The sequence below is a fragment of the Phyllobates terribilis genome, unplaced genomic scaffold (genome assembly GCF_046119375.1).
Source record: "Phyllobates terribilis strain yellow unplaced genomic scaffold, ASM4611937v1 Scaffold_1213__1_contigs__length_355869, whole genome shotgun sequence".
Classification (NCBI taxonomy): domain Eukaryota; kingdom Metazoa; phylum Chordata; class Amphibia; order Anura; family Dendrobatidae; genus Phyllobates; species Phyllobates terribilis.
Window position 1 is genome coordinate 321968 of NW_027363973.1, and position 25440 is coordinate 347407.

The following is a 25440-nucleotide window of genomic DNA, read 5'->3' on the forward strand; positions in this document are numbered from 1 at the left end:
TGGTTGATTAGTCTGTGGCATTCTGTTAAACTGTTGCTTATGGCGGTCTCTGTGAGCTTCTCAGCGACATTCAGCCAGCCAGGTATCCTGCCTGCAGTAGATGGAATGTGGCAATGGAACGCTGGCTGCGCGTGTCATAATAGGCTCTGAGCCTTTATATACCTGTGCACAGCAGCAGCCACCTTCAGTCTGCTGCTGGACAGCCAGCAGCAGCAGCAGCAGGAGAGGTATGTAATCAGGAGCCCTCCTGCTAAGGGTAGACAGCTGCTCGTTCCACCCCACCCCCCGCCTTAATTGGTTCTCCTCCCTTCCAACGGTGTTGAGGCGGGTGGGAACAGCAGGGGGTGAAGGTGCTGTGTTTAAAGAGGTGGAGTTATGCAGATCTAAAACGCGTGGATTGCAGCAGCAGCAAGCCGAAAAGTGCAGGCATGTAAGGGATCTAGAGGTTGACAACATGTCTTCTTAACGGGAGTCCAGGAGCTCATCTCCACAAATGGACTTTTTAGGATCCTTGGGTGGCTCCGTAGTTTGAAACCAATTCTGGTTATCGCTTCTCGGCCTTTTGGCTAAGATCAAGTGTAGTATCTGTTCTTATCAGTTTAATATCTGATACGTCCCCTATCTGGGGACCATATATTAAATGGATTTTTAGAACAGGGAGATGGAAAAAGAGCTTGCTCTGTCCACTCCACGCATTGACCTGGTATTGCAGTATCTCCAGGACCGGTGCACCCCTTCTTTAATGCAGTTTCTAAAATCAGAAAGAATTGAATTCAATGTTTTTTGTTCATTTTGCTTGTTTGTCGGATTTTGGGATGGACTCTTTGGCTCTGCTTTTCTTCTCCTCATTGGATTTTTCATGTTCAAAGTTGCAGAAGCCAGATTACAAGCTCATTTTGGTTCAACTTCAGCAACTGTGCATTGCATTGCCATGTAATGTGATGCAATGCTATCTTTCTAGCTCTCCCTTTTTACTTCCTTTTGGATAAACAGACATATTAGGCAAGCATTTTGGAGCTTTCACCTAAATAACTACAGGTGGTGAGATAAGCTGCACAATATAATTGACCTTTCAGTATATTGTTGCACACACACCATCTATTTAGCAAATGCCCTTGTTATCAACAGCAGCCTTTTAAACTCACCTGAGCTAACAGGTATGTGCGCTGGTTACTCTGCTGCGCTTAAAATTTCTTTTTTGGTTTGCTACAATGCCTTTTCTGAAACGTTGTCTCCTTCTGCTGGAACACTGACTTCTTTCATTTAATGCCTGCAGACTATAAAAGAGAACCCAACCCAAAAAGTTTGGTTGATTAGTCTGTGGCATTCTGTTAAACTGTTGCTTATGGCGGTCTCTGTGAGCTTCTCAGCGACATTCAGCCAGCCAGGTATCCTGCCTGCAGTAGATGGAATGTGGCAATGGAACGCTGGCTGCGCGTGTCATAATAGGCTCTGAGCCTTTATATACCTGTGCACAGCAGCAGCCACCTTCAGTCTGCTGCTGGACAGCCAGCAGCAGCAGCAGGACAGGTATGTAATCAGGAGCCCTCCTGCTAAGGGTAGACAGCTGCTCGTTCCACCCCACCCCCCGCCTTAATTGGTTCTCCTCCCTTCCAACGGTGTTGAGGCGGGTGGGAACAGCAGGGGGTGAAGGTGCTGTGTTTAAAGAGGTGGAGTTATGCAGATCTAAAACGCGTGGATTGCAGCAGCAGCAAGCCGAAAAGTGCAGGCATGTAAGGGATCTAGAGGTTGACAACATGTCTTCTTAACGGGAGTCCAGGAGCTCATCTCCACAAATGGACTTTTTAGGATCCTTGGGTGGCTCCGTAGTTTGAAACCAATTCTGGTTATCGCTTCTCGGCCTTTTGGCTCAGACCTAGTGTTTGGACAAGAGGTTCCTTGTGTACTAGCCCTCGGCCTTCCAGCATCGCCACTTCGGTGGCTTAAGCTGGATGCTGCTATAGGGGGAGAGTGAGGAGGAAACGAGAAGGCGATTCCTGAAGCGACCATGGGTGTCAAGCTTCGCTTTGCTGGGACCGGGGATCCCCGGGTCAAGAATGCTTTCCGTATCGAGGTCTCTGAGGAGAAGAAGGACCATTTCTCGTTGTCATACCTGGTCAACGCCATTTTCTATGAAATCCTGAAGATCCAGAAGTCGGAGATCATCTGTTTGCAGGAGTTCAGAAGGGAGCATAGGTACGTCTTGGTGCTTTCTTCTATGGCGGCTTGCCAAAACCTTTTCAAAACTCTTCAAGTCCTTTCAGAGCACCCTCAGCTGGATGGACTTATCTTCACTGTACTCTACTCTAAGGGGGATATCCCGGTGGTAGTATTCATGCACAACCCCTTTATCTCCCGGGATGATATCACTGCATTCCTGAGAAGACACTGCATTTTTGTGCAATTCTCCCATAAAATCTTAAATGGAGAAGGGCTGTGGACTGGGAAGTATAAATACTTTGTGAGGTTTGGGATAGACCCTCATGGTCCTGGAGGTATTCACTATCCTCCCCTGAACTTTACAATTGGAAGAGACTCTGGATATCTGTTTTTTCCCGAGGCGCCATTGTTCTGCAGGAGATGCAACATGTTCGGGCATATCCAGGATTTCTGCAAACAATTGCCAAACTGTAGAAAGTGCAACAAGTACGGTCATCTGGCGAAGGATTGTTCCAACCCGGTGGTATGTGATGCCTGCGGGGAGGAAGGACATGTGATTCGGGATTGTAAGGCTAAAGTCAAGCCTAGGTCCTTCTCCGAAGTGACCAAAGGTAAGCCTACTGTCCCTGCTGTTACCCCACAGGTGACTACTGCAGAGATCAATGAGGAGACGGAGCCCCCTGAGGTTGAAGATCTGGTGGGTGAGGCCCAGACCCTGTTGGACCCTCCAGCCCCTGCTGGGCCAAGTATGGAGATCTCCGAGTTGGATGTGGACCTCCCTCATCAGTCCGAAATATGTGGTGAGGGTGACATGGATGTGTCTCTTGCTCGAACCCCTGCATTGTCCTGGGGTGCTACAGACGAAGAGGTGGCCAGGGATGGTGGCCAAGGAGACTTTACTTCTGGGAGGTCTTTTGATGATGATGATACTCCTGAACTGGCCAATAAAAAACCCAGACGAGAGTACTCACCTGCCAGCGGAGGGTGCGACAGTCCTGCAAGTGACCGCATTTACCCGCAGGATGTCTTCTCCCCTGATGCTCCTTACCTTGGCATCCCTGAGAGCATCAACACCTTTGGGGTGCTTTCCCAGTCTGATGATAATGGATGAGTATGGTGTGATCAACATTGAGTCATGTATTTCTTTTCTTTAATTAATGTCTTGCCAATCTGGTTGGGATGTAGTGTCCCTAAATGTAAGGCAGATCAGATCTAAAATCAGAAGAACAACTGTTCTGGACTACCTGAAACATTTAGGTGCTGATGTTTTTTGCCTTCAGGAGTGTGGGATTCAGGATGCTCCTTGTGACAAAGACTGGCCTTACGGACAGCATATCTGGTCAGGGTCTAATCATAATAAAAATGATGGGGTGGGGATATTAGTTGGGAATAAAGAAATCTCTATTGATAGTTATATTGTGGTGGAGGTGGGCCGATGTTTAATTGCATTTTTGAGTTATAGAGGGTGGCGGGTCAGAATTATTAATTTATATTGCCCTACAGGGAAGGAAGAGCGGCTTGCTCTTCTTGAAAAATTAAGTTTTTTTCTTCCAGGGAAATCTCCCACTATTTTTGTTGGGGACGTTAATTGTGTCACAGAAGGAAAGTGTGACATAACAGGAAAGAAATTGTCCCATTTAATTTGTGATTTTTCCTTTTTAGATGCAGCAGTTATTGTTCTTGGCATGCCACCACCGCCGACATACCATGCTGACCGTGGTGAGATTCATTCCAGAATTGATTTAATGTTATTTTCTAAAAATATGGTATGTTTGGATTTTTCTCAACAAAAGGTACCTTTTTCGGACCATGAATGTTTGAGAGGCGTGTTTTGTGCGAATGGTGACCAAGTGTATGGCGGTGGGGTATGGAAGTTGAATGCAAGGCTGTTAGAGGATGATGAGGTGATGAATGAGTTTAATGTAAAGTATGAAAGATGGAGAATGCGTAAGAAGGATTTTGTGTGTGTTCTTGACTGGTGGGACTGGGTGAAAGTGCAATTTAAAACTTTCTTCAAAAAGTGGGGCTATAGAAAAGCTGCCAGATATAGGAATAGGTTTAATGACCTTAATAGACGGATTGACTGGTTGAGAAAGTGTGTTGCAAGTGGTTTGGAGATGTCTGATCAACTTACTGAGGCTAAGAATGAATTGAAGCGTGTGTTGGATGAGAAAGGAAAGGAAATTATATATCGTACTAAAATTGAGCACCTGGAGAAAAATGAGAAGTGTACGAGGTTCTTTTTTAAAAAAATGAATGGTAGGAAGACTGATATGAATGAAGTTGTGAATGAAAGTGGAACCAACTGTATGGGTGAGGATGTGCTGAAAGAAGTGAATAGGTTTTATAGCAAGTTGTATGATGAGAAATGGATTGACTCTGGGCTTGTGTCATATGTTCTGAATGGTGTGGAGAAAAAACTTGATTCTGAGGAGCGTGATCTGTTGTGTGAGGATGTAGTTCTGGATGAAGTGAAGAATGTGGTGTGGAGTGCTAAAAAGAGTAAGACTCCTGGGAAAGATGGTATACCTGTAGAGTTGTATGTGAAAGCATGGGAAGTTTTGGGAACAGATTTGACTGAGGTATGTAAGTATATGTGGGTGAATGGTAGGTTGTGTGAATCAATGAAAGAAGGAGTGGTTGTGCTTGTGTATAAAAAGGGTGAGAGGAAACGTTTGGAAAACTGGAGACCAATAACACTGCTGAATTCGGATTATAAGGTCTACAGTAAGTTACTGGCAAATCGTATGCGTGAAGTGATTGGTAGTGTTGTGGAGGAGGACCAAGTATGTGCAGTGCCTGGAAGAAGTATGAGTGATAACTTGTTATTGTTGAGAGATATGATTGGGGATTGCAAGGATAGAAAGCAGAAATGTATGACTTTAGCTATTGATTTTGAGAAGGCGTTTGACAGGGTTTCGCATGTGTTTCTGTTTAAAGTACTGGAAAGAATGGGGTTTCCTAGAGAATTTGTGAATTGTGTAAAATCATTGTATGATTGTGTGTCAAGTGAGTTCTTGGTTAATGGGTGGCTGTGTGACAAAGTGAAGATTAGGTCAGGAGTAAGGCAGGGGTGTCCTATGTCCCCCGTCTTATTTGTATGTGTAATAGAACCATTGTTATGTTTGATTAGACAGGATAAAATGATGAGAGGTTTGTTGGTGCCTGGTAGTGGTGGTAAGCATGTGAAAGTGTTAGGTTATATGGATGATGTTGTGGTTGTGAGTGAAAGTATGGCTTCTTTGAGTAGAATTAAATTGCTTTTGGATTTTTTTGTTGGTGCGTCTGGTTTTAGGGTAAATTGGAATAAATGTAGTTTTAAATGTTTTGGAGATAGTAGTATTCGTATGGATGGTGTAAAGTGTGAAGTGGGTGCAATCAAGATTTTGGGCGTATTATTTAATGATGACTTAAAAGGGAATGAAAGTTGGGAAGAGTGTGGTATGCGGGTTGAACGTAAATTGAATTTTTGGCGAATGAGAGAATTGACTCTGCGTGGTAAGGTATTAATTATCAAAGCAGTGATTCTCCCTATCCTGCTTTATGTGGCGACTGTTTTTCCTTCTCCTTACAGGAAAATTAAGAGAATAGAGAAGTTGGTATTCACATTCCTGTGGTGTAGTAAGATGGAGAAGTTGAAGCGGGAGAGCCTTTTTAAGGCTTGTCAGCATGGTGGGCTGGCCTTTCCCAATATTGAAGTTTTTTTAGGCCTTAATTATATTAAGACTGTGGTTATTTTGCTGGGTAAAGGCAATAAAGGTGCTTTTATGGCTAATTATTCTGCTGGATGGATGTTGTATGGGTTATGCTGGAGGAAGAGAGATGCGAGTGTGCCTGTGGCCTTTAAGTGTCCTGTTTGGTATGAGGTGATTGAGAAATTTGTGAGAAAGCATGATTTGTTGAGTGTGGGAATGAATGATTTTAGAATGACCAAGAATGTGGTGAAAAGAATGAGTGCAAATGAGGTAGAGTGTAATATTGTTGGGTTGAGAGGGAATGAGGTTTCAGATGCATGGAAGAAGTTAGATACGTATGGGATGTCAAACAAACAGAAGGATGTTGTGTGGATGACTTTACATAATATTTTACCTGTGAGAGAAGTGCAGAAGAAAAGAGAGTTGATAAGAACAGATGTGTGTCCGAGAGTGGGATGTGGTGGTTGTGAGACTGTGAGGCATGTTATGTGGGATTGTGAGTACGCGTACAGTGTGTGGAAGTGTGTAGGTGGATTGTGTAAGGGTTTAGCAGGCGTGAATTTTGTGGATTGGCGTGTGGCGATGTTTGGAATTGGTGCGTGTAGTCGGTCTCAAGATAGAATTTTATGGTTGATAATGGCTTGTGTGATGGAGAGTTTGTGGGATGCAAGGAACCTTGGACTTTTCAAAAGGAAATCTTTATCAGTGAATGAATGTGTTAGACTTATTCTTTCAAGACTATACCTGATATATAAGTTGGACAGCAGAGGCGGTGGTGGCACAGATGCCGAAGGGATTTGGAAATTTAAAAAGTGGCATTACCTTATCAAATACCAGTGATTTTTTTCTTTGTGATTCCTTGAAGTTTCTGCATTTGTGTTACGTAAAGGATGTTCCCTTGTGATTATATTTCGTCTTATACTACTGCTAAATAAATAGAACCATGATGATGAGAAGTTTTAAGTAGCAAATTTTGGAGAAATTCATACTGTTTGCTAAAAAACTAAACTGAATGGTTTAAAAAAAAAAAAAAAAAAAAAAAAAATCTGTTCTTATCAGTTTAATATCTGATACGTCCCCTATCTGGGGACCATATATTAAATGGATTTTTAGAACAGGGAGATGGAAAAAGAGCTTGCTCTGTCCACTCCACGCATTGACCTGGTATTGCAGTATCTCCAGGACCGGTGCACCCCTTCTTTAATGCAGTTTCTAAAATCAGAAAGAATTGAATTCAATGTTTTTTGTTCATTTTGCTTGTTTGTCGGATTTTGGGATGGACTCTTTGGCTCTGCTTTTCTTCTCCTCATTGGATTTTTCATGTTCAAAGTTGCAGAAGCCAGATTACAAGCTCATTTTGGTTCAACTTCAGCAACTGTGCATTGCATTGCCATGTAATGTGATGCAATGCTATCTTTCTAGCTCTCCCTTTTTACTCCCTTTTGGATAAACAGACATATTAGGCAAGCATTTTGGAGCTTTCACCTAAATAACTACAGGTGGTGAGATAAGCTGCACAATATAATTGACCTTTCAGTATATTGTTGCACACACACCATCTATTTAGCAAATGCCCTTGTTATCAACAGCAGCCTTTTAAACTCACCTGAGCTAACAGGTATGTGCGCTGGTTACTCTGCTGCGCTTAAAATTTCTTTTTTGGTTTGCTACAATGCCTTTTCTGAAACGTTGTCTCCTTCTGCTGGAACACTGACTTCTTTCATTTAATGCCTGCAGACTATAAAAGAGAACCCAACCCAAAAAGTTTGGTTGATTAGTCTGTGGCATTCTGTTAAACTGTTGCTTATGGCGGTCTCTGTGAGCTTCTCAGCGACATTCAGCCAGCCAGGTATCCTGCCTGCAGTAGATGGAATGTGGCAATGGAACGCTGGCTGCGCGTGTCATAATAGGCTCTGAGCCTTTATATACCTGTGCACAGCAGCAGCCACCTTCAGTCTGCTGCTGGACAGCCAGCAGCAGCAGCAGCAGGAGAGGTATGTAATCAGGAGCCCTCCTGCTAAGGGTAGACAGCTGCTCGTTCCACCCCACCCCCCGCCTTAATTGGTTCTCCTCCCTTCCAACGGTGTTGAGGCGGGTGGGAACAGCAGGGGGTGAAGGTGCTGTGTTTAAAGAGGTGGAGTTATGCAGATCTAAAACGCGTGGATTGCAGCAGCAGCAAGCCGAAAAGTGCAGGCATGTAAGGGATCTAGAGGTTGACAACATGTCTTCTTAACGGGAGTCCAGGAGCTCATCTCCACAAATGGACTTTTTAGGATCCTTGGGTGGCTCCGTAGTTTGAAACCAATTCTGGTTATCGCTTCTCGGCCTTTTGGCTAAGATCAAGTGTAGTATCTGTTCTTATCAGTTTAATATCTGATACGTCCCCTATCTGGGGACCATATATTAAATAGATTTTTAGAACAGGGAGATGGAAAAAGAGCTTGCTCTGTCCACTCCACGCATTGACCTGGTATTGCAGTATCTCCAGGACCGGTGCACCCCTTCTTTATTGCAGTTTCTAAAATCAGAAAGAATTGAATTCAATGTTTTTTGTTCATTTTGCTTGTTTGTCGGATTTTGGGATGGACTCTTTGGCTCTGCTTTTCTTCTCCTCATTGGATTTTTCATGTTCAAAGTTGCAGAAGCCAGATTACAAGCTCATTTTGGTTCAACTTCAGCAACTGTGCATTGCATTGCCATGTAATGTGATGCAATGCTATCTTTCTAGCTCTCCCTTTTTACTTCCTTTTGGATAAACAGACATATTAGGCAAGCATTTTGGAGCTTTCACCTAAATAACTACAGGTGGTGAGATAAGCTGCACAATATAATTGACCTTTCAGTATATTGTTGCACACACACCATCTATTTAGCAAATGCCCTTGTTATCAACAGCAGCCTTTTAAACTCACCTGAGCTAACAGGTATGTGCGCTGGTTACTCTGCTGCGCTTAAAATTTCTTTTTTGGTTTGCTACAATGCCTTTTCTGAAACGTTGTCTCCTTCTGCTGGAACACTGACTTCTTTCATTTAATGCCTGCAGACTATAAAAGAGAACCCAACCCAAAAAGTTTGGTTGATTAGTCTGTGGCATTCTGTTAAACTGTTGCTTATGGCGGTCTCTGTGAGCTTCTCAGCGACATTCAGCCAGCCAGGTATCCTGCCTGCAGTAGATGGAATGTGGCAATGGAACGCTGGCTGCGCGTGTCATAATAGGCTCTGAGCCTTTATATACCTGTGCACAGCAGCAGCCACCTTCAGTCTGCTGCTGGACAGCCAGCAGCAGCAGCAGCAGGAGAGGTATGTAATCAGGAGCCCTCCTGCTAAGGGTAGACAGCTGCTCGTTCCACCCCACCCCCCGCCTTAATTGGTTCTCCTCCCTTCCAACGGTGTTGAGGCGGGTGGGAACAGCAGGGGGTGAAGGTGCTGTGTTTAAAGAGGTGGAGTTATGCAGATCTAAAACGCGTGGATTGCAGCAGCAGCAAGCCGAAAAGTGCAGGCATGTAAGGGATCTAGAGGTTGACAACATGTCTTCTTAACGGGAGTCCAGGAGCTCATCTCCACAAATGGACTTTTTAGGATCCTTGGGTGGCTCCGTAGTTTGAAACCAATTCTGGTTATCGCTTCTCGGCCTTTTGGCTAAGATCAAGTGTAGTATCTGTTCTTATCAGTTTAATATCTGATACGTCCCCTATCTGGGGACCATATATTAAATGGATTTTTAGAACAGGGAGATGGAAAAAGAGCTTGCTCTGTCCACTCCACGCATTGACCTGGTATTGCAGTATCTCCAGGACCGGTGCACCCCTTCTTTAATGCAGTTTCTAAAATCAGAAAGAATTGAATTCAATGTTTTTTGTTCATTTTGCTTGTTTGTCGGATTTTGGGATGGACTCTTTGGCTCTGCTTTTCTTCTCCTCATTGGATTTTTCATGTTCAAAGTTGCAGAAGCCAGATTACAAGCTCATTTTGGTTCAACTTCAGCAACTGTGCATTGCATTGCCATGTAATGTGATGCAATGCTATCTTTCTAGCTCTCCCTTTTTACTTCCTTTTGGATAAACAGACATATTAGGCAAGCATTTTGGAGCTTTCACCTAAATAACTACAGGTGGTGAGATAAGCTGCACAATATAATTGACCTTTCAGTATATTGTTGCACACACACCATCTATTTAGCAAATGCCCTTGTTATCAACAGCAGCCTTTTAAACTCACCTGAGCTAACAGGTATGTGCGCTGGTTACTCTGCTGCGCTTAAAATTTCTTTTTTGGTTTGCTACAATGCCTTTTCTGAAACGTTGTCTCCTTCTGCTGGAACACTGACTTCTTTCATTTAATGCCTGCAGACTATAAAAGAGAACGCAACCCAAAAAGTTTGGTTGATTAGTCTGTGGCATTCTGTTAAACTGTTGCTTATGGCGGTCTCTGTGAGCTTCTCAGCGACATTCAGCCAGCCAGGTATCCTGCCTGCAGTAGATGGAATGTGGCAATGGAACGCTGGCTGCGCGTGTCATAATAGGCTCTGAGCCTTTATATACCTGTGCACAGCAGCAGCCACCTTCAGTCTGCTGCTGGACAGCCAGCAGCAGCAGCAGCAGCAGGAGAGGTATGTAATCAGGAGCCCTACTGCTAAGGGTAGACAGCTGCTCGTTCCACCCCACCCCCCGCCTTAATTGGTTCTCCTCCCTTCCAACGGTGTTGAGGCGGGTGGGAACAGCAGGGGGTGAAGGTGCTGTGTTTAAAGAGGTGGAGTTATGCAGATCTAAAACGCGTGGATTGCAGCAGCAGCAAGCCGAAAAGTGCAGGCATGTAAGGGATCTAGAGGTTGACAACATGTCTTCTTAACGGGAGTCCAGGAGCTCATCTCCACAAATGGACTTTTTAGGATCCTTGGGTGGCTCCGTAGTTTGAAACCAATTCTGGTTATCGCTTCTCGGCCTTTTGGCTAAGATCAAGTGTAGTATCTGTTCTTATCAGTTTAATATCTGATACGTCTCCTATCTGGGGACCATATATTAAATGGATTTTTAGAACAGGGAGATGGAAAAAGAGCTTGCTCTGTCCACTCCACGCATTGACCTGGTATTGCAGTATCTCCAGGACCGGTGCACCCCTTCTTTAATGCAGTTTCTAAAATCAGAAAGAATTGAATTCAATGTTTTTTGTTCATTTTGCTTGTTTGTCGGATTTTGGGATGGACTCTTTGGCTTTGCTTTTCTTCTCCTCATTGGATTTTTCATGTTCAAAGTTGCAGAAGCCAGATTACAAGCTCATTTTGGTTCAACTTCAGCAACTGTGCATTGCATTGCCATGTAATGTGATGCAATGCTATCTTTCTAGCTCTCCCTTTTTACTTCCTTTTGGATAAACAGACATATTAGGCAAGCATTGAGCTTTCACCTAAATAACTACAGGTGGTGAGATAAGCGGCACAATATAATTGACCTTTCCAGTATATTGTTGCACACACACCATCTATTTAGCAAATGCCCTTGTTATCAACAGCAGCCTTTAAACTCACCTGAGCTAACAGGTATGTGCGCTGGTTACTCTGCTGCGCTTAAAATTTCCTTTTTTGGTTTGCTACAATGCCTTTTCTGAAACGTTGTCTCCTTCTGCTGGAACACTGACTTCTTTCATTTAATGCCTGCAGACTATAAAAGAGAACCCAACCCAAAAAGTTTGGTTGATTAGTCTGTGGCATTCTGTTAAACTGTTGGCTTATGGCGGTCTCTGTGAGCTTCTCAGCGACATTCAGCCAGCCAGGTATCCTGCCTGCAGTAGATGGAATGTGGCAATGGAACGCTGGCTGCGCGTGTCATAATAGGCTCTGAGCCCTTTATATACCTGTGCACAGCAGCAGCCACCTTCAGTCTGCTGCTGGACAGCCAGCAGCAGCAGCAGCAGGAGAGGTATGTAATCAGGAGCCCTCCTGCTAAGGGTAGACAGCTGTTCGTTCCACCCCACCCCCCGCCTTAATTGGTTCTCCTCCCTTCCAACGGTGTTGAGGCGGGTGGGAACAGCAGGGGGTGAAGGTGCTGTGTTTAAAGAGGTGGAGTTATGCAGATCTAAAACGCGTGGATTGCAGCAGCAGCAAGCCGAAAAGTGCAGGCATGTAAGGGATCTAGAGGTTGACAACATGTCTTCTTAACGGGAGTCCAGGAGCTCATCTCCACAAATGGACTTTTTAGGATCCTTGGGTGGCTCCGTAGTTTGAAACCAATTCTGGTTATCGCTTCTCGGCCTTTTGGCTAAGATCAAGTGTAGTATCTGTTCTTATCAGTTTAATATCTGATACGTCCCCTATCTGGGGACCATATATTAAATGGATTTTTAGAACAGGGAGATGGAAAAAGAGCTTGCTCTGTCCACTCCACGCATTGACCTGGTATTGCAGTATCTCCAGGACCGGTGCACCCCTTCTTTAATGCAGTTTCTAAAATCAGAAGAAATTGAATTCAATGTTTTTTGTTCATTTTGCTTGTTTGTCGGATTTTGGGATGGACTCTTTGGCTCTGCTTTTCTTCTCCTCATTGGATTTTTCATGTTCAAAGTTGCAGAAGCCAGATTACAAGCTCATTTTGGTTCAACTTCAGCAACTGTGCATTGCATTGCCATGTAATGTGATGCAATGCTATCTTTCTAGCTCTCCCTTTTTACTTCCTTTTGGATAAACAGACATATTAGGCAAGCATTTTGGAGCTTTCACCTAAATAAACTACAGGTGGTGAGATAAGCTGCACAATATAATTGACCTTTCAGTATATTGTTGCACACACACCATCTATTTAGCAAATGCCCTTGTTATCAACAGCAGCCTTTTAAACTCACCTGAGCTAACAGGTATGTGCGCTGGTTACTCTGCTGCGCTTAAAATTTCTTTTTTGGTTTGCTACAATGCCTTTTCTGAAACGTTGTCTCCTTCTGCTGGAACACTGACTTCTTTCATTTAATGCCTGCAGACTATAAAAAGAGAACCCAACCCAAAAAGTTTGGTTGATTAGTCTGTGGCATTCTGTTAAACTGTTGCTTATGGGCGGTCTCTGTGAGCTTCTCAGCGACATTCAGCCAGCCAGGTATCCTGCCTGCAGTAGATGGAATGTGGGCAATGGAACGCTGGCTGCGCGTGTCATAATAGGCTCTGAGCCTTTATATACCTGTGCACAGCAGCAGCCACCTTCAGTCTGCTGCTGGACAGCCAGCAGCAGCAGCAGCAGGAGAGGTATGTAATCAGGAGCCCTCCTGCTAAGGGTAGACAGCTGCTCGTTCCACCCCACCCCCCGCCTTAATTGGTTCTCCTCCCTTCCAACGGTGTTGAGGCGGGTGGGAACAGCAGGGGGTGAAGGTGCTGTGTTTAAAGAGGTGGAGTTATGCAGATCTAAAACGCGTGGATTGCAGCAGCAGCAAGCCGAAAAGTGCAGGCATGTAAGGGATCTAGAGGTTGACAACATGTCTTCTTAACGGGAGTCCAGGAGCTCATCTCCACAAATGGACTTTTTAGGATCCTTGGGTGGCTCCGTAGTTTGAAACCAATTCTGGTTATCGCTTCTCGGCCTTTTGGCTAAGATCAAGTGTAGTATCTGTTCTTATCAGTTTAATATCTGATACGTCCCCTATCTGGGGACCATATATTAAATGGATTTTTAGAACAGGGAGATGGAAAAAGAGCTTGCTCTGTCCACTCCACGCATTGACCTGGTATTGCAGTATCTCCAGGACCGGTGCACCCCTTCTTTAATGCAGTTTCTAAAATCAGAAAGAATTGAATTCAATGTTTTTTGTTCATTTTGCTTGTTTGTCGGATTTGGGATGGACTCTTTGGCTCTGCTTTTCTTCTCCCTCATTGGATTTTTCATGTTCAAAGTTGCAGAAGCCAGATTACAAGCTCATTTTGGTTCAACTTCAGCAACTGTGCATTGCATTGCCATGTAATGTGATGCAATGCTATCTTTCTAGCTCTCCCTTTTTACTTCCTTTTGGATAAACAGACATATTAGGCAAGCATTTTGGAGCTTTCACCTAAATAACTACAGGTGGTGAGATAAGCTGCACATATAATGACCTTTCAGTATATTGTTGCACACACACCATCTATTTAGCAAATGCCCTTGTTATCAACAGCAGCCTTTTAAACTCACCTGAGCTAACAGGTATGTGCGCTGGTTACTCTGCTGCGCTTAAAATTTCTTTTTTGGTTTGCTACAATGCCTTTTCTGAAACGTTGTCTCCTTCTGCTGGAACACTGACTTCTTTCATTTAATGCCTGCAGACTATAAAAGAGAACGCAACCCAAAAAGTTGGTTGATTAGTCTGTGGCATTCTGTTAAACTGTTGCTTATGGCGTCTCTGTGAGCTTCTCAGCGACATTCAGCCAGCCAGGTATCCTGCCTGCAGTAGATGGAATGTGGCAATGGAACGCTGGCTGCTCGTGTCATAATAGGCTCTGAGCCTTTATATACCTGTGCACAGCAGCAGGCCACCTTCAGTCTGCTGCTGGACAGCCAGCAGCAGCAGCAGCAGCAGGAGAGGTATGTAATCAGGAGCCCTACTGCTAAGGGTAGACAGCTGCTCGTTCCACCCCACCCCCCGCCTTAATTGGTTCTCCTCCCTTCCAACGGTGTTGAGGCGGGTGGGAACAGCAGGGGGTGAAGGTGCTGTGTTTAAAGAGGTGGAGTTATGCAGATCTAAAACGCGTGGATTGCAGCAGCAGCAAGCCGAAAAGTGCAGGCATGTAAGGGATCTAGAGGTTGACAACATGTCTTCTTAACGGGAGTCCAGGAGCTCATCTCCACAAATGGACTTTTTAGGATCCTTGGGTGGCTCCGTAGTTTGAAACCAATTCTGGTTATCGCTTCTCGGCCTTTTGGCTAAGATCAAGTGTAGTATCTGTTCTTATCAGTTTAATATCTGATACGTCTCCTATCTGGGGACCATATATTAAATGGATTTTTAGAACAGGGAGATGGAAAAAGAGCTTGCTCTGTCCACTCCACGCATTGACCTGGTATTGCAGTATCTCCAGGACCGGTGCACCCCTTCTTTAATGCAGTTTCTAAAATCAGAAAGAATTGAATTCAATGTTTTTTGTTCATTTGCTTGTTTGTCGGATTTTGGGATGGACTCTTTGGCTTTGCTTTTTTTCTCCTCATTGGATTTTTCATGTTCAAAGTTGCAGAAGCCAGATTACAAGCTCATTTTGGTTCAACTTCAGCAACTGTGCATTGCATTGCCATGTAATGTGATGCAATGCTATCTTTCTAGCTCTCCCTTTTTACTTCCTTTTGGATAAACAGACATATTAGGCAAGCATTTTGGAGCTTTCACCTAAATAACTACAGGTGGTGAGATAAGCTGCACAATATAATTGACCTTTCAGTATATTGTTGCACACACACCATCTATTTAGCAAATGCCCTTGTTATCAACAGCAGCCTTTTAAACTCACCTGAGCTAACAGGTATGTGCGCTGTTACTCTGCTGCGCTTAAAATTTCTTTTTTGGTTTGCTACAATGCCTTTTCTGAAACGTTGTCTCCTTCTGCTGGAACACTGACTTCTTTCATTTAATGCCTGCAGACTATAAAAGAGAACCCAACCCAAAAAGTTTGGTTGATTAGTCTGTGGCATTCTGTTAAACTGTTGCTTATGGCGGTCTCTGTGAGCTTCTCAGCGACATTCAGCCAGCCAGGTATCCTGCCTGCAGTAGATGGAATGTGGCAATGGACGCTGGCTGCGCGTGTCATAATAGGCTCTGAGCCTTTATATACCTGTGCACAGCAGCAGCCACCTTCAGTCTGCTGCTGACAGCCAGCAGCAGCAGCAGCAGGAGAGGTATGTAATCAGGAGCCCTCCTGCTAAGGGTAGACAGCTGTTCGTTCCACCCCACCCCCCGCCTTAATTGGTTCTCCTCCCTTCCAACGGTGTTGAGGCGGGTGGGAACAGCAGGGGGTGAAGGTGCTGTGTTTAAAGAGGTGGAGTTATGCAGATCTAAACGCGTGGATTGCAGCAGCAGCAAGCCGAAAAGTGCAGGCATGTAAGGGATCTAGAGGTTGACAACATGTCTTCTTAACGGGAGTCCAGAGCTCATCTCCACAAATGGACTTTTAGGATCCTTGGGTGGCTCCGTAGTTTGAAACCAATTCAGGTTATCGCTTCTCGGCCTTTGGCTAAGATCAAGTGTAGTATCTGTTCTTATCAGTTTAATATCTGATACGTCCCCTATCTGGGGACCATATATTAAATGGATTTTTAGAACAGGGAGATGGAAAAAGAGCTTGCTCTGTCCACTCCACGCATTGACCTGGTATTGCAGTATCTCCAGGGACCGGTGCACCCCTTCTTTAATGCAGTTTCTAAAATCAGAAAGAATTGAATTCAATGTTTTTTGTTCATTTTGCTTGTTTGTCGGATTTTGGGATGGACTCTTTGGCTCTGCTTTTCTTCTCCTCATTGGATTTTTCATGTTCAAAGTTGCAGAAGCCAGATTACAAGCTCATTTTGGTTCAACTTCAGCAACTGTGCATTGCATTGCCATGTAATGTGATGCAATGCTATCTTTCTAGCTCTCCCTTTTTACTTCCTTTTGGATAAACAGACATATTAGGCAAGCATTTTGGAGCTTTCACCTAAATAACTACAGGTGGTGAGATAAGCTGCACAATATAATTGACCTTTCAGTATATTGTTGCACACACACCATCTATTTAGCAAATGCCCTTGTTATCAACAGCAGCCTTTTAAACTCACCTGAGCTAACAGGTATGTGCGCTGGTTACTCTGCTGCGCTTAAAATTTCTTTTTTGGTTTGCTACAATGCCTTTTCTGAAACGTTGTCTCCTTCTGCTGGAACACTGACTTCTTTCATTTAATGCCTGCAGACTATAAAAGAGAACCCAACCCAAAAAGTTTGGTTGATTAGTCTGTGGCATTCTGTTAAACTGTTGCTTATGGCGGTCTCTGTGAGCTTCTCAGCGACATTCAGCCAGCCAGGTATCCTGCCTGCAGTAGATGGAATGTGGCAATGGAACGCTGGCTGCGCGTGTCATAATAGGCTCTGAGCCTTTATATACCTGTGCACAGCAGCAGCCACCTTCAGTCTGCTGCTGGACAGCCAGCAGCAGCAGCAGCAGGAGAGGTATGTAATCAGGAGCCCTCCTGCTAAGGGTAGACAGCTGCTCGTTCCACCCCACCCCCCGCCTTAATTGGTTCTCCTCCCTTCCAACGGTGTTGAGGCGGGTGGGAACAGCAGGGGGTGAAGGTGCTGTGTTTAAAGAGGTGGAGTTATGCAGATCTAAAACGCGTGGATTGCAGCAGCAGCAAGCCGAAAAGTGCAGGCATGTAAGGGATCTAGAGGTTGACAACATGTCTTCTTAACGGGAGTCCAGGAGCTCATCTCCACAAATGGACTTTTTAGGATCCTTGGGTGGCTCCGTAGTTTGAAACCAATTCTGGTTATCGCTTCTCGGCCTTTTGGCTAAGATCAAGTGTAGTATCTGTTCTTATCAGTTTAATATCTGATACGTCCCCTATCTGGGGACCATATATTAAATGGATTTTTAGAACAGGGAGATGGAAAAAGAGCTTGCTCTGTCCACTCCACGCATTGACCTGGTATTGCAGTATCTCCAGGACCGGTGCACCCCTTCTTTAATGCAGTTTCTAAAATCAGAAAGAATTGAATTCAATGTTTTTTGTTCATTTTGCTTGTTTGTCGGATTTTGGGATGGACTCTTTGGCTCTGCTTTTCTTCTCCTCATTGGATTTTTCATGTTCAAAGTTGCAGAAGCCAGATTACAAGCTCATTTTGGTTCAACTTCAGCAACTGTGCATTGCATTGCCATGTAATGTGATGCAATGCTATCTTTCTAGCTCTCCCTTTTTACTTCCTTTTGGATAAACAGACATATTAGGCAAGCATTTTGGAGCTTTCACCTAAATAACTACAGGTGGTGAGATAAGCTGCACAATATAATTGACCTTTCAGTATATTGTTGCACACACACCATCTATTTAGCAAATGCCCTTGTTATCAACAGCAGCCTTTTAAACTCACCTGAGCTAACAGGTATGTGCGCTGGTTACTCTGCTGCGCTTAAAATTTCTTTTTTGGTTTGCTACAATGCCTTTTCTGAAACGTTGTCTCCTTCTGCTGGAACACTGACTTCTTTCATTTAATGCCTGCAGACTATAAAAGAGAACCCAACCCAAAAAGTTTGGTTGATTAGTCTGTGGCATTCTGTTAAACTGTTGCTTATGGCGGTCTCTGTGAGCTTCTCAGCGACATTCAGCCAGCCAGGTATCCTGCCTGCAGTAGATGGAATGTGGCAATGGAACGCTGGCTGCGCGTGTCATAATAGGCTCTGAGCCTTTATATACCTGTGCACAGCAGCAGCCACCTTCAGTCTGCTGCTGGACAGCCAGCAGCAGCAGCAGCAGGAGAGGTATGTAATCAGGAGCCCTCCTGCTAAGGGTAGACAGCTGCTCGTTCCACCCCACCCCCCGCCTTAATTGGTTCTCCTCCCTTCCAACGGTGTTGAGGCGGGTGGGAACAGCAGGGGGTGAAGGTGCTGTGTTTAAAGAGGTGGAGTTATGCAGATCTAAAACGCGTGGATTGCAGCAGCAGCAAGCCGAAAAGTGCAGGCATGTAAGGGATCTAGAGGTTGACAACATGTCTTCTTAACGGGAGTCCAGGAGCTCATCTCCACAAATGGACTTTTTAGGATCCTTGGGTGGCTCCGTAGTTTGAAACCAATTCTGGTTATCGCTTCTCGGCCTTTTGGCTAAGATCAAGTGTAGTATCTGTTCTTATCAGTTTAATATCTGATACGTCCCCTATCTGGGGACCATATATTAAATGGATTTTTAGAACAGGGAGATGGAAAAAGAGCTTGCTCTGTCCACTCCACGCATTGACCTGGTATTGCAGTATCTCCAGGACCGGTGCACCCCTTCTTTAATGCAGTTTCTAAAATCAGAAAGAATTGAATTCAATGTTTTTTGTTCATTTTGCTTGTTTGTCGGATTTTGGGATGGACTCTTTGGCTCTGCTTTTCTTCTCCTCATTGGATTTTTCATGTTCAAAGTTGCAGAAGCCAGATTACAAGCTCATTTTGGTTCAACTTCAGCAACTGTGCATTGCATTGCCATGTAATGTGATGCAATGCTATCTTTCTAGCTCTCCCTTTTTACTTCCTTTTGGATAAACAGACATATTAGGCAAGCATTTTGGAGCTTTCACCTAAATAACTACAGGTGGTGAGATAAGCTGCACAATATAATTGACCTTTCAGTATATTGTTGCACACACACCATCTATTTAGCAAATGCCCTTGTTATCAACAGCAGCCTTTTAAACTCACCTGAGCTAACAGGTATGTGCGCTGGTTACTCTGCTGCGCTTAAAATTTCTTTTTTGGTTTGCTACAATGCCTTTTCTGAAACGTTGTCTCCTTCTGCTGGAACACTGACTTCTTTCATTTAATGCCTGCAGACTATAAAAGAGAACCCAACCCAAAAAGTTTGGTTGATTAGTCTGTGGCATTCTGTTAAACTGTTGCTTATGGCGGTCTCTGTGAGCTTCTCAGCGACATTCAGCCAGCCAGGTATCCTGCCTGCAGTAGATGGAATGTGGCAATGGAACGCTGGCTGCGCGTGTCATAATAGGCTCTGAGCCTTTATATACCTGTGCACAGCAGCAGCCACCTTCAGTCTGCTGCTGGACAGCCAGCAGCAGCAGCAGCAGGAGAGGTATGTAATCAGGAGCCCTCCTGCTAAGGGTAGACAGCTGCTCGTTCCACCCCACCCCCCGCCTTAAATGGTTCTCCTCCCTTCCAACGGTGTTGAGGCGGGTGGGAACAGCAGGGGGTGAAGGTGCTGTGTTTAAAGAGGTGGAGTTATGCAGATCTAAAACGCGTGGATTGCAGCAGCAGCAAGCCGAAAAGTGCAGGCATGTAAGGGATCTAGAGGTTGACAACATGTCTTCTTAACGGGAGTCCAGGAGCTCATCTCCACAAATGGACTTTTTAGGATCCTTGGGTGGCTCCGTAGTTTGAAACCAATTCTGGTTATCGCTTCTCGGCCTTTTGGCTAAGATCAAGTGCAGTGATCTACCGGTTGCTGCCTTGGTCTTGGCTGAGAGGTGCCTTGGGTACCCGGCTCCTTGGCCTCGGGGGATCGCTGCATGTAGCAGTGCGGCTTCACCCCCTTGCTGCTTTTGGGGAGCCGGATTAGTCCCTGGGCAACGAGGGGCGATCAGCCTGCCTGCTTTTTTTAAGTAGGCGAGGAGGATTTTTGCCACGTTTGGTGTGAAGATATGGACGGGAGAAGCCCAAATATGCTGACCTGTGAAGAGGTCCCAGTTTTTGCAAGACTGAAGAATGCAGTGCGGTTTATTTTTTTGGATCCAGAGAAGAAGAAGTCTGGCTTGTTTTTTTTGGTAGAGAAGATTTTGTTTGGACTATTGGAAGTTCAAATGGAACAAGTTTTGTCTATGTTGGAGTTCCCGAAGAGAGGGATATATGATGTTATTTTTTGTTCAGAAGATATCTTTTCTGACTTTTGGAAGAGAATGGATCTAGTGAAGGAAGATTCGATACTTGAAGGTGTTTTTTTTGTGTCGCATTTTCCTAGGAAGGAAAGGCTAATAGTAATAAGGATGTATAGTCCTTTCATATTGGAAGAAGAGATCATGACCTTTTTATCCCGGTACTGTGAGAAAGTGAGTTCTGCTGGCAAAATGTTTAACCGATATGGTTTTTGGACCACGAGGTGGAGGTTCCTGGTCAAGTTCAAGGAAAGTTCGGATGGTGTTGTGGTACTCCCACCAAGTAGATTCAAAATCGGGACAGTTAATGGAGATATGTTCTTTACAGGTATGCCGAAGTTTTGTAGGCGTTGTAAACAGTATGGCCATGAAAAGGATTCCTGTACATTACAGTGGTGTGCCAAGTGTGAAGAAGTGGGACATAAGGCAGAGAATTGTGAAAAAAGTAAGAAATGTAATCTATGTGGTGGCAGTGGTCATTTATATGATTGCTGTCCTGTCAATAAAAGGGAGGAGAAGTCAGTTGACAAGGAAGATGGAAATGAAGAAGAGTCTGAAGCTGCCCCCCATGATGAAACGGAAGAGAACATATCTCAAAAGAAGGAGGAACAAATAAGAGATATAAGAAAAGAAGGTGATCATATGGAAGAAGATACTGAGAGTGATATCACAGGCGTTGAGATTGAAAATACTAGCTTGGAAGAAGAAGTGGAGGTGGATAGGGAGTCAGAAGATCAGGAGGAAAGTGAGTCCTCCAGTCAGGATGAAAAGGAAGGTGCTGTAAGTAATATGGAAGAGGAGGAGGAGGGTGAAGAAACTAGTGAAGAAGAAAGAGAGGATGTCGCATGTGAAGCCAGAGAAGAAATTGAAGGAGTTTGTCATCTGGGAAGGACTCTAGTAAAGCAAAGGATGTTTCAGAAAAAAATATGAGGGAGATGGAGGAGAGACAAGAAGTGTTGAAAATGCTAGAGAGTTGTGAAGGGGGGAGTCAGGCTAGTCTAAGGCGCAAAGTGTGGAATAACATTTATAGCGATATGCATCGTTTTTTTTCAACTTACAGAATACCTCAGTCGTTGGCTAAAGAGGTAGAAGAAGCTTGGGATGGTCGGTTTCTGGATGGAAGGCTTTTGAATGCCTTGGCAGCATATGGCCTGAAGAGAGGAATGTTGCCTTAAATCGTAATGGTAAAGATTGTAATGTTGCGATGAAAAGAATATGGAATAACTGTATTGTGATAATATAAACGTATATATATATAAAATAAGATTGGAAAAATGGATATATGACCCACAATGATGGATAACAACCTAATACCATTTGGAAATCATTGCAAAGCATGAAATGGTAAATATGGGACTTGTAATCTGAGTGGAAAAAAAAAAAAAAAAAAAAAATCTGTTCTTATCAGTTTAATATCTGATACGTCCCCTATCTGGGGACCATATATTAAATGGATTTTTAGAACAGGGAGATGGAAAAAGAGCTTGCTCTGTCCACTCCACGCATTGACCTGGTATTGCAGTATCTCCAGGACCGGTGCACCCCTTCTTTAATGCAGTTTCTAAAATCAGAAAGAATTGAATTCAATGTTTTTTGTTCATTTTGCTTGTTTGTCGGATTTTGGGATGGACTCTTTGGCTCTGCTTTTCTTCTCCTCATTGGATTTTTCATGTTCAAAGTTGCAGAAGCCAGATTACAAGCTCATTTTGGTTCAACTTCAGCAACTGTGCATTGCATTGCCATGTAATGTGATGCAATGCTATCTTTCTAGCTCTCCCTTTTTACTTCCTTTTGGATAAACAGACATATTAGGCAAGCATTTTGGAGCTTTCACCTAAATAACTACAGGTGGTGAGATAAGCTGCACAATATAATTGACCTTTCAGTATATTGTTGCACACACACCATCTATTTAGCAAATGCCCTTGTTATCAACAGCAGCCTTTTAAACTCACCTGAGCTAACAGGTATGTGCGCTGGTTACTCTGCTGCGCTTAAAATTTCTTTTTTGGTTTGCTACAATGCCTTTTCTGAAACGTTGTCTCCTTCTGCTGGAACACTGACTTCTTTCATTTAATGCCTGCAGACTATAAAAGAGAACCCAACCCAAAAAGTTTGGTTGATTAGTCTGTGGCATTCTGTTAAACTGTTGCTTATGGCGGTCTCTGTGAGCTTCTCAGCGACATTCAGCCAGCCAGGTATCCTGCCTGCAGTAGATGGAATGTGGCAATGGAACGCTGGCTGCGCGTGTCATAATAGGCTCTGAGCCTTTATATACCTGTGCACAGCAGCAGCCACCTTCAGTCTGCTGCTGGACAGCCAGCAGCAGCAGCAGCAGGAGAGGTATGTAATCAGGAGCCCTCCTGCTAAGGGTAGACAGCTGCTCGTTCCACCCCACCCCCCGCCTTAATTGGTTCTCCTCCCTTCCAACGGTGTTGAGGCGGGTGGGAACAGCAGGGGGTGAAGGTGCTGTGTTTAAAGAGGTGGAGTTATGCAGATCTAAAACGCGTGGATTGCAGCAGCAGAAAGCCGAAAAGTGCAGGCATGTAAGGGATCTAGAGGTTGACAACATGTCTTCTTAACGGGAGTCCAGGAGCTCATCTCCACAAATGGACTTTTTAGGATCCTTGGGTGGCTCCGTAGTTTGAAACCAATTCTGGTTATCGCTTCTCGGCCTTTTGGCTAAGATCAAGTGTAGTATCTGTTCTTATCAGTTTAATATCTGATACGTCCCCTATCTGGGGACCATATATTAAATGGATTTTTAGAACAGGGAGATGGAAAAAGAGCTTGCTCTGTCCACTCCACGCATTGACCTGGTATTGCAGTATCTCCAGGACCGGTGCACCCCTTCTTTAATGCAGTTTCTAAAATCAGAAAGAATTGAATTCAATGTTTTTTGTTCATTTTGCTTGTTTGTCGGATTTTGGGATGGACTCTTTGGCTCTGCTTTTCTTCTCCTCATTGGATTTTTCATGTTCAAAGTTGCAGAAGCCAGATTACAAGCTCATTTTGGTTCAACTTCAGCAACTGTGCATTGCATTGCCATGTAATGTGATGCAATGCTATCTTTCTAGCTCTCCCTTTTTACTTCCTTTTGGATAAACAGACATATTAGGCAAGCATTTTGGAGCTTTCACCTAAATAACTACAGGTGGTGAGATAAGCTGCACAATATAATTGACCTTTCAGTATATTGTTGCACACACACCATCTATTTAGCAAATGCCCTTGTTATCAACAGCAGCCTTTTAAACTCACCTGAGCTAACAGGTATGTGCGCTGGTTACTCTGCTGCGCTTAAAATTTCTTTTTTGGTTTGCTACAATGCCTTTTCTGAAACGTTGTCTCCTTCTGCTGGAACACTGACTTCTTTCATTTAATGCCTGCAGACTATAAAAGAGAACCCAACCCAAAAAGTTTGGTTGATTAGTCTGTGGCATTCTGTTAAACTGTTGCTTATGGCGGTCTCTGTGAGCTTCTCAGCGACATTCAGCCAGCCAGGTATCCTGCCTGCAGTAGATGGAATGTGGCAATGGAACGCTGGCTGCGCGTGTCATAATAGGCTCTGAGCCTTTATATACCTGTGCACAGCAGCAGCCACCTTCAGTCTGCTGCTGGACAGCCAGCAGCAGCAGCAGCAGGAGAGGTATGTAATCAGGAGCCCTCCTGCTAAGGGTAGACAGCTGCTCGTTCCACCCCACCCCCCGCCTTAATTGGTTCTCCTCCCTTCCAACGGTGTTGAGGCGGGTGGGAACAGCAGGGGGTGAAGGTGCTGTGTTTAAAGAGGTGGAGTTATGCAGATCTAAAACGCGTGGATTGCAGCAGCAGCAAGCCGAAAAGTGCAGGCATGTAAGGGATCTAGAGGTTGACAACATGTCTTCTTAACGGGAGTCCAGGAGCTCATCTCCACAAATGGACTTTTCAGGATCCTTGGGTGGCTCCGTAGTTTGAAACCAATTCTGGTTATCGCTTCTCGGCCTTTTGGCTAAGATCAAGTGTAGTATCTGTTCTTATCAGTTTAATATCTGATACGTCCCCTATCTGGGGACCATATATTAAATGGATTTTTAGAACAGGGAGATGGAAAAAGAGCTTGCTCTGTCCACTCCACGCATTGACCTGGTATTGCAGTATCTCCAGGACCGGTGCACCCCTTCTTTAATGCAGTTTCTAAAATCAGAAAGAATTGAATTCAATGTTTTTTGTTCATTTTGCTTGTTTGTCGGATTTTGGGATGGACTCTTTGGCTCTGCTTTTCTTCTCCTCATTGGATTTTTCATGTTCAAAGTTGCAGAAGCCAGATTACAAGCTCATTTTGGTTCAACTTCAGCAACTGTGCATTGCATTGCCATGTAATGTGATGCAATGCTATCTTTCTAGCTCTCCCTTTTTACTTCCTTTTGGATAAACAGACATATTAGGCAAGCATTTTGGAGCTTTAACCTAAATAACTACAGGTGGTGAGATAAGCTGCAAAATATAATTGACCTTTCAGTATATTGTTGCACACACACCATCTATTTAGCAAATGCCCTTGTTATCAACAGCAGCCTTTTAAACTCACCTGAGCTAACAGGTATGTGCGCTGGTTACTCTGCTGCGCTTAAAATTTCTTTTTTGGTTTGCTACAATGCCTTTTCTGAAACGTTGTCTCCTTCTGCTGGAACACTGACTTCTTTCATTTAATGCCTGCAGACTATAAAAGAGAACCCAACCCAAAAAGTTTGGTTGATTAGTCTGTGGCATTCTGTTAAACTGTTGCTTATGGCGGTCTCTGTGAGCTTCTCAGCGACATTCAGCCAGCCAGGTATCCTGCCTGCAGTAGATGGAATGTGGCAATGGAACGCTGGCTGCGCGTGTCATAATAGGCTCTGAGCCTTTATATACCTGTGCACAGCAGCAGCCACCTTCAGTCTGCTGCTGGACAGCCAGCAGCAGCAGCAGCAGGAGAGGTATGTAATCAGGAGCCCTCCTGCTAAGGGTAGACAGCTGCTCGTTCCACCCCACCCCCCGCCTTAATTGGTTCTCCTCCCTTCCA

At 44.3% G+C, this 25440-nt stretch overlaps 13 non-coding genes and 1 pseudogene across 13 annotated transcripts; all 14 read left to right on the forward strand.

Annotated features, from left to right (window-relative positions):
- The first annotated feature begins 546 nt into the window (after positions 1–546).
- Positions 547–737, forward strand: LOC141243263 (U2 spliceosomal RNA). Its single transcript, XR_012307554.1, has one exon. It is a non-coding gene; the product is annotated as a U2 spliceosomal RNA (small nuclear RNA).
- Positions 738–6840: 6103 nt separating this feature from the next.
- On the forward strand, positions 6841–7053 carry LOC141243337 (U2 spliceosomal RNA; annotated as a pseudogene).
- Positions 7054–8168: 1115 nt separating this feature from the next.
- Positions 8169–8359, forward strand: LOC141243175 (U2 spliceosomal RNA). Its single transcript, XR_012307473.1, has one exon. It is a non-coding gene; the product is annotated as a U2 spliceosomal RNA (small nuclear RNA).
- Positions 8360–9474: 1115 nt separating this feature from the next.
- LOC141243264 (U2 spliceosomal RNA) lies at positions 9475–9665 on the forward strand. Its single transcript, XR_012307555.1, has one exon. It is a non-coding gene; the product is annotated as a U2 spliceosomal RNA (small nuclear RNA).
- Positions 9666–10783: 1118 nt separating this feature from the next.
- On the forward strand, positions 10784–10974 carry LOC141243297 (U2 spliceosomal RNA). Its single transcript, XR_012307586.1, has one exon. It is a non-coding gene; the product is annotated as a U2 spliceosomal RNA (small nuclear RNA).
- Positions 10975–12089: 1115 nt separating this feature from the next.
- Positions 12090–12280, forward strand: LOC141243265 (U2 spliceosomal RNA). Its single transcript, XR_012307556.1, has one exon. It is a non-coding gene; the product is annotated as a U2 spliceosomal RNA (small nuclear RNA).
- A 1119-nt stretch (positions 12281–13399) lies between these two features.
- Positions 13400–13590, forward strand: LOC141243267 (U2 spliceosomal RNA). Its single transcript, XR_012307557.1, has one exon. It is a non-coding gene; the product is annotated as a U2 spliceosomal RNA (small nuclear RNA).
- Positions 13591–14705: 1115 nt separating this feature from the next.
- On the forward strand, positions 14706–14896 carry LOC141243299 (U2 spliceosomal RNA). Its single transcript, XR_012307587.1, has one exon. It is a non-coding gene; the product is annotated as a U2 spliceosomal RNA (small nuclear RNA).
- Positions 14897–16004: 1108 nt separating this feature from the next.
- On the forward strand, positions 16005–16195 carry LOC141243323 (U2 spliceosomal RNA). The gene has a single exon (XR_012307610.1). It is a non-coding gene; the product is annotated as a U2 spliceosomal RNA (small nuclear RNA).
- Positions 16196–17310: 1115 nt separating this feature from the next.
- LOC141243268 (U2 spliceosomal RNA) lies at positions 17311–17501 on the forward strand. Its single transcript, XR_012307558.1, has one exon. It is a non-coding gene; the product is annotated as a U2 spliceosomal RNA (small nuclear RNA).
- Positions 17502–18616: 1115 nt separating this feature from the next.
- LOC141243269 (U2 spliceosomal RNA) lies at positions 18617–18807 on the forward strand. Its single transcript, XR_012307559.1, has one exon. It is a non-coding gene; the product is annotated as a U2 spliceosomal RNA (small nuclear RNA).
- Positions 18808–21761: 2954 nt separating this feature from the next.
- Positions 21762–21946, forward strand: LOC141243345 (U2 spliceosomal RNA). Its single transcript, XR_012307625.1, has one exon. It is a non-coding gene; the product is annotated as a U2 spliceosomal RNA (small nuclear RNA).
- A 1115-nt stretch (positions 21947–23061) lies between these two features.
- LOC141243270 (U2 spliceosomal RNA) lies at positions 23062–23252 on the forward strand. The gene has a single exon (XR_012307560.1). It is a non-coding gene; the product is annotated as a U2 spliceosomal RNA (small nuclear RNA).
- Positions 23253–24367: 1115 nt separating this feature from the next.
- Positions 24368–24558, forward strand: LOC141243272 (U2 spliceosomal RNA). Its single transcript, XR_012307562.1, has one exon. It is a non-coding gene; the product is annotated as a U2 spliceosomal RNA (small nuclear RNA).
- Positions 24559–25440: the final 882 nt, after the last annotated feature.